This window comes from Dipodomys merriami, unplaced genomic scaffold (genome assembly GCF_024711535.1).
Source record: "Dipodomys merriami isolate MVZ:Mamm:240054 unplaced genomic scaffold, mDipMer1.0.p SCAF_390, whole genome shotgun sequence".
NCBI classification, from domain to species: Eukaryota; Metazoa; Chordata; class Mammalia; order Rodentia; family Heteromyidae; genus Dipodomys; species Dipodomys merriami.
This window is the reverse complement of record NW_027205493.1, coordinates 17,746-28,245: the sequence shown is the minus strand read 5'-3', so window position 1 is coordinate 28,245 and position 10,500 is coordinate 17,746. Positions and strand designations below refer to the sequence as shown.

The 10,500-nt window shown below is 39.8% G+C and overlaps 1 pseudogene; it reads right to left on the bottom strand.

Moving 5' to 3' along the window:
• Positions 1–3,059: 3,059 nt before the first annotated feature.
• Positions 3,060–9,832, bottom strand: LOC138805380 (CCA tRNA nucleotidyltransferase 1, mitochondrial-like; annotated as a pseudogene).
• Positions 9,833–10,500: the final 668 nt, after the last annotated feature.

The following is a 10,500-nucleotide window of genomic DNA, read 5'->3' as shown; positions in this document are numbered from 1 at the left end:
CTTCAGATCTCTGACTCTTGATTAGCTGTGATTACAAGCCTGAGCCATTGGCACAGATCTGAGCCACTGGCTGACACTGATCATCTTGACTCTTGCTACCTGAGTAGGCTGACATCAGAACTATGTTCCTCCTCCTCTATGATATCTGTTGTCCCTGGGATGACAGGTGGGCATCACTGTGCTTGGTTTCTTCAGTCCAGATAGAGTCTCCTGCCCTTTTTCACCTGGGTTGACCTGTACTCATTGTGCTCCCATTGCATAGCTTTGTATAGCTGAAATAGCAAGTGATTCCCACAGCATAAGCTGCTGTTGTTGTAAGCCTTCACCTAGGTTGTTTATGAACCATCATTTTAAAACGATATTTGAAGCAGGTTTGGACCTCCCTTGGGTGGGCTTTACTATTCTGTGGTTGTTGATGCGCCTCAGCTAGGATTGCCTACTGCTCAGACTAGGATCTCAGGCTCAGGCCTGCTGGGGAAACACTGGCTGTGGCTTCAAACTTGTTTTCTCAGTGACTGCTTCTATACATGACTGCTGTCAGCCCTCTGCTGATGATGAGAGCAAGAAGCAGCCAGTCCAACAGGAATCCTCCTGGCTCTCCTTAAAGACATCTACACAGTGCTAACTGTGCTTTTTAATTTGACCATGAAGAGAAGAAAGATATTGCAGTATGGAGAATTTACCTAGGCACTGGTACCTTAGAAAACGTTTTTGTCTCCCAGGGTAGACTAACTGACTTCTTCTCAAAGTAGGATATATAGATCTATGGGAGCTTTAGCCTCCACGTGTTTTTACTAGGATAGAACTTACTGTGAGTCATTCTGTGTGCATCAGGGTTTCCTTGGGTATTTTTCTTTGCCGTGGTTCCAGTGTCCAGCCTAAGGTCGCATCCTGGCGCAATATCAATTTCCCTTTAGTTGGTCATTTGCACTGTGTGGCCTTTTTGCCTGGATACTGTCTCTGAACTAGGCCCCTCCTTTACCTTTCCCTGAATAGTGAATGGTTGATAGGCTATAGAGTCTCACGTGCTAAATTATGAGTATTGCAGCTAGAAAGCCAGCCATTGAAAGTTTGGAATTGTACAATTTGTGGAGCTCTAAAAACATTGTCCTTGGCGCTTTGGGCACCATTGAATATAAAAGACTTGAGCCAATGACACTAGCATTGATTTATGCTGACTTTTTGCCACTTCTCCTTCCCAGTGTTCCCAAACCAAGGAGGCCTGTTGCACAATATGTGGATCTCTGAAGTGGAAAGTTTTGCCGTATACAAGAGAGTTTGTTTATAAGGCCACCACTGGAGGCAAGGGAAATGAAGTGTTGGGGGCCTTTGCATTCATCGTCCAACTTTCTGGCTCCCCATTAGAGCAAGTTCCGTAAGTGGCAAGATTAGGATCCTCTCAGAGTCCAGTTTTTAACTTCCCATTTCCAAGGTTCCCTCCTCAGGCCCAAGTGCAGGGATGGTAGCTGCAATAGATTTGAGCTACTTCCAGATTCCCGAGGAGAAAACACAAAACTGCAAGACAACCATACATCAGAAGCAGTGTCTGCTGAAGTGTAATTGGGTGTAAATTGTTCAATTCTGTTTTCTGAAACTGATTAAAAAAAAAGGAATAACTGAAAGATAGTAAAGCAAAGCAGCTTTTTTTTCTGCCTTTCCATTACTAGGGTGTCATCAGTAACTCAGCAACTCATTAAAATCAAACTAAAAAGAATACAGTAACTTTAGAATATAAATAGAGTTAGTACTTAAGACAAAATCACATACGGGCAAAATTGTACTTCAGCTTCCTCTAGTGCCTATAAATTCAGTCGCATACCACTTAGCAAGGCTTGGTTTGGTCATCAGTGGACTACATACATGAATGCGAGCACAAAAGAGGATTTGGTAGCTGAAGAATTGTGGGACAATGACATCAAATGCAGCATAATGTATGTGGTGATGCTTATTGAACATCCTATTTTTTGACTGCCTGTTTATTATTTTTTATTGTGAAGGTGATGTACAGGAGGTTACAGTTACATAAGTAAGGAAATGAGTACAATTCATGTCGAACATAATTCGTTTTCTCTGTCATTTTCTCTTGCTATCCCTTATAATCCCATTTCTCCCACTCTAGAGTTGTAAAGTTCACTTCCAACACAGTATCTTGTGAGTATCACTATTGCATTGGTTCACTCTTTGGACGTCTTATTTCTTTGTGTGTGTGTGTGTATAAGTTGTATTATTTTAATTAGTGAAAATAAATTATGCTTCCTTAAAAAAGCAGTATTATCACTATCTCATTAAAATCTGATATAAACCCACTCACCTTCCAAAACCAAAGGTAATATTTTACTAAAATAATACACCAAAGTCTTTACAAGTTAACTTCTCCAGGCTTCACACACATAAGAAATCCTTATGACAGACAAATAACAGCTCCATACCAAAACATAGATAGCTAGAACAAAGCCACTATGAATAAATGACACCCTGGAAATAACTGATAGGTGTTTTACATAGATTTGTCAACAATTATAGGTACAAGTTAATTTTGGAATTCAGGTAAAGAATGAAATTTATCAGTGTACAAAGTAACCTGTTTATTTCAATGCACATAATATTAAGCATCTTTTTTTTTTTTTTGCTGTTTTACTTGAATCACACCCCAGCCTTTTGTTTATATTTTGCTTTTGAGACAGGGTTTCACTAACTGCCAACTAGCCTCAAACTAAGTTCCTTATTTCTCCACCTCATAAGTAGCTAGGATTACAAGAATATACCACCCAGAAAAATAGTTACATTTAAGATCAATCCTAGTTGTTCCCTATGTAAAACCATTTTTATTTGAAAAGTGTAGACAGTTCAGTCAGAACTTACTCCAAAAATATTCTAGGATTCTTTGATAAAATCAGATTGAGAGGTGGTAGAGTCCATTTCAGTCAGTGCCTGAAATAGTTTGACAAAGCAAGAAGATTTTTCTTAATAGATTCTCTCTTAACTCTGCTGTAGCTTCTTAAATCTCATAGACAGGGAAAGATGACCAGTCTTACCCTTTTGAGAACCAGGTCTTCATTTTAGGTCTTCTTTATGTAACTTAGGAATTCCTCTTTTTCCATTTGGCAGCCACTTTTTTTCCCACTGTACTTGCAGTTGCTGTAACACAGCACCAATTTCCTTCCTGGAAGAAATGCCAACTTTTCTAATGTCAGGTCCGCTCAAAGGGAAGGGGGCAGGGACCACTTCTGCATCTGCGTGAGGAGACTGCGTTCACCCTGGTACTTCAGTAGCTCACATACTCTGGCATTTGCATCTGGCTCTCTGGAATCTACAATGAAGTTTTGATAGGGTTTCTATGGTTTTGAACGATCTGATGCTTTAACTAAGTCTTTCCTATTTTTAATTCTAAATAAGCCAATGTTTTTCCTCTTCTTGTGAAATCTTCAACTTCAAATCCCATTTTGTGACATCATCTTGTACTTTCCGCAGTGAGGCCAAGATGGTCCTTCGCTTTGCTGAGCAAGTATCAACATTTTCACTGACTTCACTATATTCTTATAAACTTGCAATTGTGGGTAAACCTTTATGAGGAGCCATATCAAGATCATAGATCAGGTGAAATAAGTCGTTTACACATTTACCAACAAGAATTTTTTTCAGTTCTACCCAAATGCACTCTCCTGATAGTCCAGCCAAGCCTTTTGCATTTTCTGCGATTGCTTCCAAAGTCTCAGCATCATGTTTACCAGGTTTGTACACAATTCTGCCATCAAACCTGAAGTAGCTTAAAATCCGAAGTTAATCTTCTTGTATTCTTTGATGTGTTTGTCATACAAACCATAACTTTCTTATTTTTTTAAAAACTTCATAGCCATTAAAGTAAACGAGTCAATAACCATCAAGGCCTAGAAACATGGAGTTTATAGTGAGGTCTCTGTGTTCGGCATCCTTCTGCTGGACAGTTGTGAATTCTACCTAGGCATGTCTTCTGTCAGTTGTGACATCTATCCAGTGTGGTAATTTCAAAATTGCCTTCACGAAGCATAGCCATGATGGTTCCCTGCTTCTCTCCTTTGTTGGTCATCTGAATGCCACCTGACAGAAATATCTCCTTTATTTTGGTTGGGGTGGCCAAATCGACATCTTGAAGTTTCACCCCATTTGGCAGATCCCTCACCGCTCCTCTTGCTGTTCTCAGCTCTTGATTCTCTTCCCCTAATAATTCTGTCAGACTCTTCAATCCTCCCATTAAATGGGACTGGAATCCTGGAGATTGCCGCTTCAAGACAGAGCCTTCTCTAGCCTTCGTCCTGTCCTGCCTGCCCAGGACCTAGCAGCCTCTGCATCCGGAGAAGTGGCCACACACATCTGCCAGTTGGGCACGTGGGCACATCGACCACACTTCCCTGCGTGCCCACCACACTTCCATGCGCACCCTCCACACCTCCCTGCGCGCCTACCACACTTCCCTGCGTGCCCACCACCCTTCCCTGTGTGCCTACCACACTTCCCTGCGCACCCACCACACTTCCCTGCAGGTGGGGATGAGATGTGATTTTATTCATCAACTGCCAGATGCTCACTTCCTTGTCTAGAGGTGGCTCAACCCCAGCCAAGCAAGAGGGCCAGGCCTTGAGTTCAAGCCCCACTCGCATCAAACATCAAGTAAAAAGAAAAAAAGTACATTTTCCTATCACTCTCGAAGTGCAGACTTTGGGGTGCCTTGGGGGGAGGAGGAGGGGAACAGGACTCCAGAGAATAAACTAGATCTCCAAATCATTGCAGTCACCCCGCCTGGACCCAGAAGTCCTGCCCCCCCCAAAGAGACCTCACCGCACACAGGGGGCCCTGAGACAACCCTGGATCTGAGGATGCCACCCACCCATCTCAATGGGGGCAGGTGCTGGGGGAGTGGGAAGGCCCCCTCCCACCACGTGGATCAGGCAGATCTGACTCCCAATTGCTCAGAAACCCGTCCTGGGCCCAACCCGCATGGTGCCCAGTGGACCCCTGCTCCCCCCCTTTCCTCTGTGAGAAAAACCCTCGGGCCAAGTGCCAGGGGGCCTGCCAGGACCGGTCTCTTGCCCCAACCTCCTGGATCCCCCCCCCAAAGAAGCCGTGCATGGGGCACCAGGATGGGGGCCCACCGGCAAAGGCTTACCCCTGGACATCCTTGTCATTAGTCACTATTCACTAGTCACAGAAGAGTAGAGCTGGTACAGTCATATCCAGAACACTGCATCTGATAATAATTGTTACTCGCTTATGTTCCTAGGATAGTATATTCACTTACATTGGTGCTTAATAATTAATTATTATTGAGTAAGAAGAAAGTTTCACTCTTGCCTGTCTTTTGGATTAACATTTTTATTTAGTTTTAAATTGTGTACATCAGAGAAAATAGGCAATAATTACCTTTCTGAATCTGGCTTGTTTTGTTTAATAGAATCTTCAGTTCTACCCAGATATCTGCAAATGACATAATTCCTTTCTTTGTGAGCTAGTAATTTTGCATCGTGAATACGTGCCACACTTTCTATTTTTATTAGCATCAATTGGTTGCACACAGTGTTCTCATTTTGAGTTGCCAAGTACACATAGACGGTGCCTTGATTAGACTCATCCTTCCATCATCCTTCCTCATCTTCCTATACTCTTCCCAACATAGCCTCCACAAGCTTCATTTTCACCCAGCTGCAAAAAAAATATTTTGACTATATTCACCCTCCTTCATCCTCATTAACCCTCTTCATTCCCAAATAGTTCTCACACCCCAGACAGTATATGCTTCACTTTTCTAACATTCATTTTTGTTAAAGTACATATTAATTATTCAAAGGTGATTACCATTGCATTTCACAGTGTACATACTGTACTTTATGTGATTAATCCCTTTACTTACTCTTGTTTTTTTCCAGTGTTCTACCCTCTATTTATTCATAGCTTTCAGTGAGTTTGGTTTTATTATCTCACTAACAGGTGCAATTGTATTTTGGCACTGTTCACTTTCTAGCATTCTCTTTTCTCCTTCTCACTTTTAACATTTTCACAATTGCAACAGGATAATTTATACATGCACACACATACACACATATGTGTTAAGAAGTTAGTGTTTTTGTGGGATATTTTTTTGTCTTGGTACTGGGGCTTCAACTCAGAGCCTGGGTGCTGTGCCTGAGTTTTTTGCTCAGGAATAGTACTCTACCACCTTAACCACAACTTACTTCTAGCCTTTAGGTTGTTGATTATTGATAAGAGTCTTCTGGACTTTGTTGCTTAGGCTGGCTTTGAACCATGAGCCTCATATCTCAGTCACCTGAGTAACAGTAATTACAGGTGTGAGCTACTAGTGCCTTGCAAAAGACAAGATTTTTAAAAATTAAGCTTCTGAAAGAAATAGAAGGGAAGTTTATCTATTTAAACTCACTTTAGGATATTTTCACCTATTTTTCTCTGGATGATTTTTGTTCAATTAGGAACAGTGTTTGATTTATATCAATTCAGAAGGCTAATGATATGTTCTGATAGCTTATATATAAAGTAAGAATAGTAAAGGTAGTCTAATACATCTGAACATTTTGTGGATGATCAGTGTTCATTATAATGGGACTGAACTTTGCTTCGAACCACCTGATATAAACCAGGCCTTCCAAATGCTGCATTATCCCTTTTAATTTTTTTCAGTTGTTTACCTTTCTGTTTCCTTTTCTGGAATTGTCTATTGCAGTGGGCTGCCTCACTTTGCCAAGTCTAAACTCCATAGGGTTAGAAGAGATTATATCTGCCTTCTGTCCTTAAAGCACACAGGAAACAAAGTCCTTCTGAAAAGTGCCTTCCAAAATTGTTTATATTTTTGGTGAATTTTTTTCTTTCCCTTACTAGATAGGTTGAATGCCCCAGGTAACCCTCTGACTGGATTTCTAATATTTACCACTTGTGGGACTTCTTTGGAGATGCATTTCCAAAACCAGTATCAAGGGATGTGTGGTACCCCAAATCTCCTGTGAAGTGATACTGTAAGAGGATCTTCAGGCTTTCTGGTTGTTGAAAGTCATTACTATTGATTGGCATGACTTCTATTTTCAGGTGGTATTGAGTTTTATGAATATGAATTTAACAACTTTTATACAACTTCAAGGGACCAGCCATTTTCCTTTGTAAAGTAGTCCAGAGCTTTCAGACAGTGATAAATCATCCAAAGGGATTAGCAGGTTTGAAAAGCAACATTTATTAGCTAACATGACTATTTGTTTTTCCACCCAGATTTCCTCTCCAAGAAAATTTATAGCCATGCCTCTCTGACTGAAATATCTCCCATAACAAAACTGGATCGAATATGCAGCCAATCCATTGCTTTTGCCTTCTTAATAACTAAATTGGATTGACTAGGTTGTTGATCTCATTGATTGTGTAGAAATCCTTTAAGTTGGCTGGAAAGAGAAAAATAAAAAGCAATTAGGTTAGCAATTGTCTGAGTTTGTGATCACAGGAAAACATGAGTTGTGTTCTTTGCAGACTAACTTTGCCTTTATTGATGGACCTAATTGGGAAAGCTATTTCTTCTTTTTTTATCCCTGAGAAAGGGGAATTGCATTACTGACAACAAAATACTTTTTTCTCTGAAAGGTTTTGTACTCTTTTGGATCTAGATTCTGAATCACAATAAATCATCAGTTTTAAACTTTCCTTTCAGAGTAAAAAGAATAGATGCATTCTTGTCTAGGAAAATAAAAATTATTTTGGTCTCTAGCATACGAATAGAATAAAATCATCCTTAGGATTTAAAATCACTGAATTTCACTTTGTTGGAGTGTGAAGATATCATTATAACTAGTATTGTCTGTATATGCAGAGTTTAAATCCCTCCTTATTTAGGAAAATTTCTGGGGAATTCAGAAAATCAAATGATAGATATCTTAGACATTTCTGTTTCAAGATAAAGAATGGAGGAAAATTTATTATTGAGTAAACCAAGAAAAGATTTTAAAACCAGCTTAGTGTCCTTTCAATTAGGAATATTTCCCTTTGGTACTTGAGACTCAATCCAGGGCCTGGTACATGCCTCCAAACAAGCCCTCTTGCACTGAGTTATGTCCTTAGCTTTTAAAGCAGATTTAACAGTGAAGTTTTCTTCTCATTTTAAATATCTTTATTGTATTATCTAAAGGAGCTTTAGCTTTAAGATCTGTGCTATACCTTCTCTTTTTGTATTTTTTTAAAAAATATTGTAAAGATGATGTACAGAGGGGTTACAGTTACATGTGTAAGGTAATGAATACATTTCCTATCGAGCATTGTTACCCCCTCTTTTTCTCCTACTATCCCTTCCCTCCCTGACCTCTCAAGTTCTAAAGTTCATTTCCAACATAGTGTCTTGTACATCTCATTGTTAAAATGTGTCAGCCTGTATCCTTGTTTCAGTATTTTATTATTTCCCTTCCCTTCCCCAACTTAGAAAAATGTATATACAAGATGCAGGGCACTGGAGTCTAATGAAGTGAAAACAGGGGTTATACCATGGGGGAAGAATATACAAAAGAAACAAAAAATCATATAGTACATTAAAAACATCAATGACCAAGATAAAACCTCTTGTGCCCTATCTTGTGGTTCACTTCACTTAACATCATCTTATATGGTCATATGTACGTAGTTTTTAAGCTTTTCTCTTTATCTGATAAGATTATCCTAGATATATACTAGTTATCACAAATAAGGGAAACCATGGTAACTATATTACTTTGGGCCTGGCTTACTTCACTTAATATGATTTTTTCCAAGTCTTTCCATTTCCTAACAAATGGGGAGGTGTCATTCTTTCTGATGGAAGCATAGATTTCATATAGTTATATAGATAGATAGATATAGATTGATATAGATAGATATATCTATATATATCACATTGTCTTGATCCATTCATCTGCTGAGAGGCATCTGGGTTGGTTCCATATCTTATCTATGGTGAATAATGCTGTGATAAACATAGTTGTGCTGGTATCTTTAGTATGGCCTTGTTTGTGATCATTTGGGTAAATGCTTAGATGGGGGAATGCTGAATCATAGGGGAGCTTTATGTATTGTCTTTTGAGGAACCTCTCTTCTGTTTTCCACAATGGTTGAACAAGTTTACACTCCCCCCAACAGTGCAGTAGGGTTCCCTTTTGGCCACATCCCCTCCAGCATCTGTTGTTATTAGATTTCTTGATGATATCCATTCTAACCGGGGTGAATCAGTTTTGCATAGGAAATGGGTCCCATTGTTGAAGGGCAGACACAAAATGATTAATCATATAAGAGGGTGTAGATTACCACCCCTTGGGCCACTACCTTTCCTGGGTCTTCTCTTGCTTTTGGTTTGGTAGCTGTGTTTGCTGCCTTCTGATTAGTATGTGCCTTGAGTCAGCCAACTTTATGCTACATTTGCTAATGGCTACCAAGCCTCTGTTATAAATTTTACTAATAAAAGTTGGAATTTTTGACAGTTGGCATTTAGAGACAGGAATACAAAGCTATAACCTTTCTTAAATTGGCCTTGGGCTATGAATAGTGGGTTCCATAAGTCTTAGAATGCATCATGTTTGAATTTCAGCACAAGCAGTAAGTGATGCTTCATGACTTTTGCCAAATGATTGTTTGTTGTGTGTCTCATGGAGTCATTGGCCTTTATTTAACCACTGCTCAGGAGAAAACCACATACTCTGCAATATAGGGGTTCATCTGGTGATCACCCTTGTAGAGAAGATGTCCTGGCATGCAACACTGAGCTCTACGTTCCAAAAGCTGATGGTTGACTAGGGTTGTGATTACTTCCACTACTGCTGCCTGTGCCTCTATCAGAAGGAACAATCATGGTGTCCAGGGCTTTGGGAGAATACTGCTATATACTGGATCTTGTGAAAAGCAGCCCCACGAGCTTTACTCCATGACTATAAAAGTATCTGGAGAGACTGTTGCCCTGTTGAGTATCTATAAAATGGGCTGCAAGAGACTGGATTCAGTTGAATGTTTCAACTTAAAATATGATGAATTAATTCAAGCAATGAATGCTTAGGGTCTCTGAGTTCATTTTTTGTAACTGAAGAGTATAGGAAGGATCACTTTATATGATCCTTTGTCATATAGTTTCAGAAGTTTCTGTCCATAGTCAGCTGTGGCCTTGAGATAAGGCAAATCATCAGGTATATGGAGCACCTGGTAGAAAGTTTGTAAAACTCCAGCTCAACAGAAAGAACCTGAGTGTGCTGGGTTCTCCTGTCATTCCAGCTACAACAGAGAAGCCTAAAACAGATGGATCACAGTCCAGGAATGTTGCCTGGATAGGAAGCCAGACTTTATGTAAAAAATATCAGTACAAGAAAAGAACTGGAGTCATCAGTTAGCAGTAGAGCACTTGCCTAGTAAGCTCCAGGTCAAGCTCAACCCCAGAACTGCCAGAAAAAAAACAACTAACAAACAGGAAAACAACAAATAATACTGTTAATGGGAAAGTAATATGAACAGATGAAGCACAAATGGCCA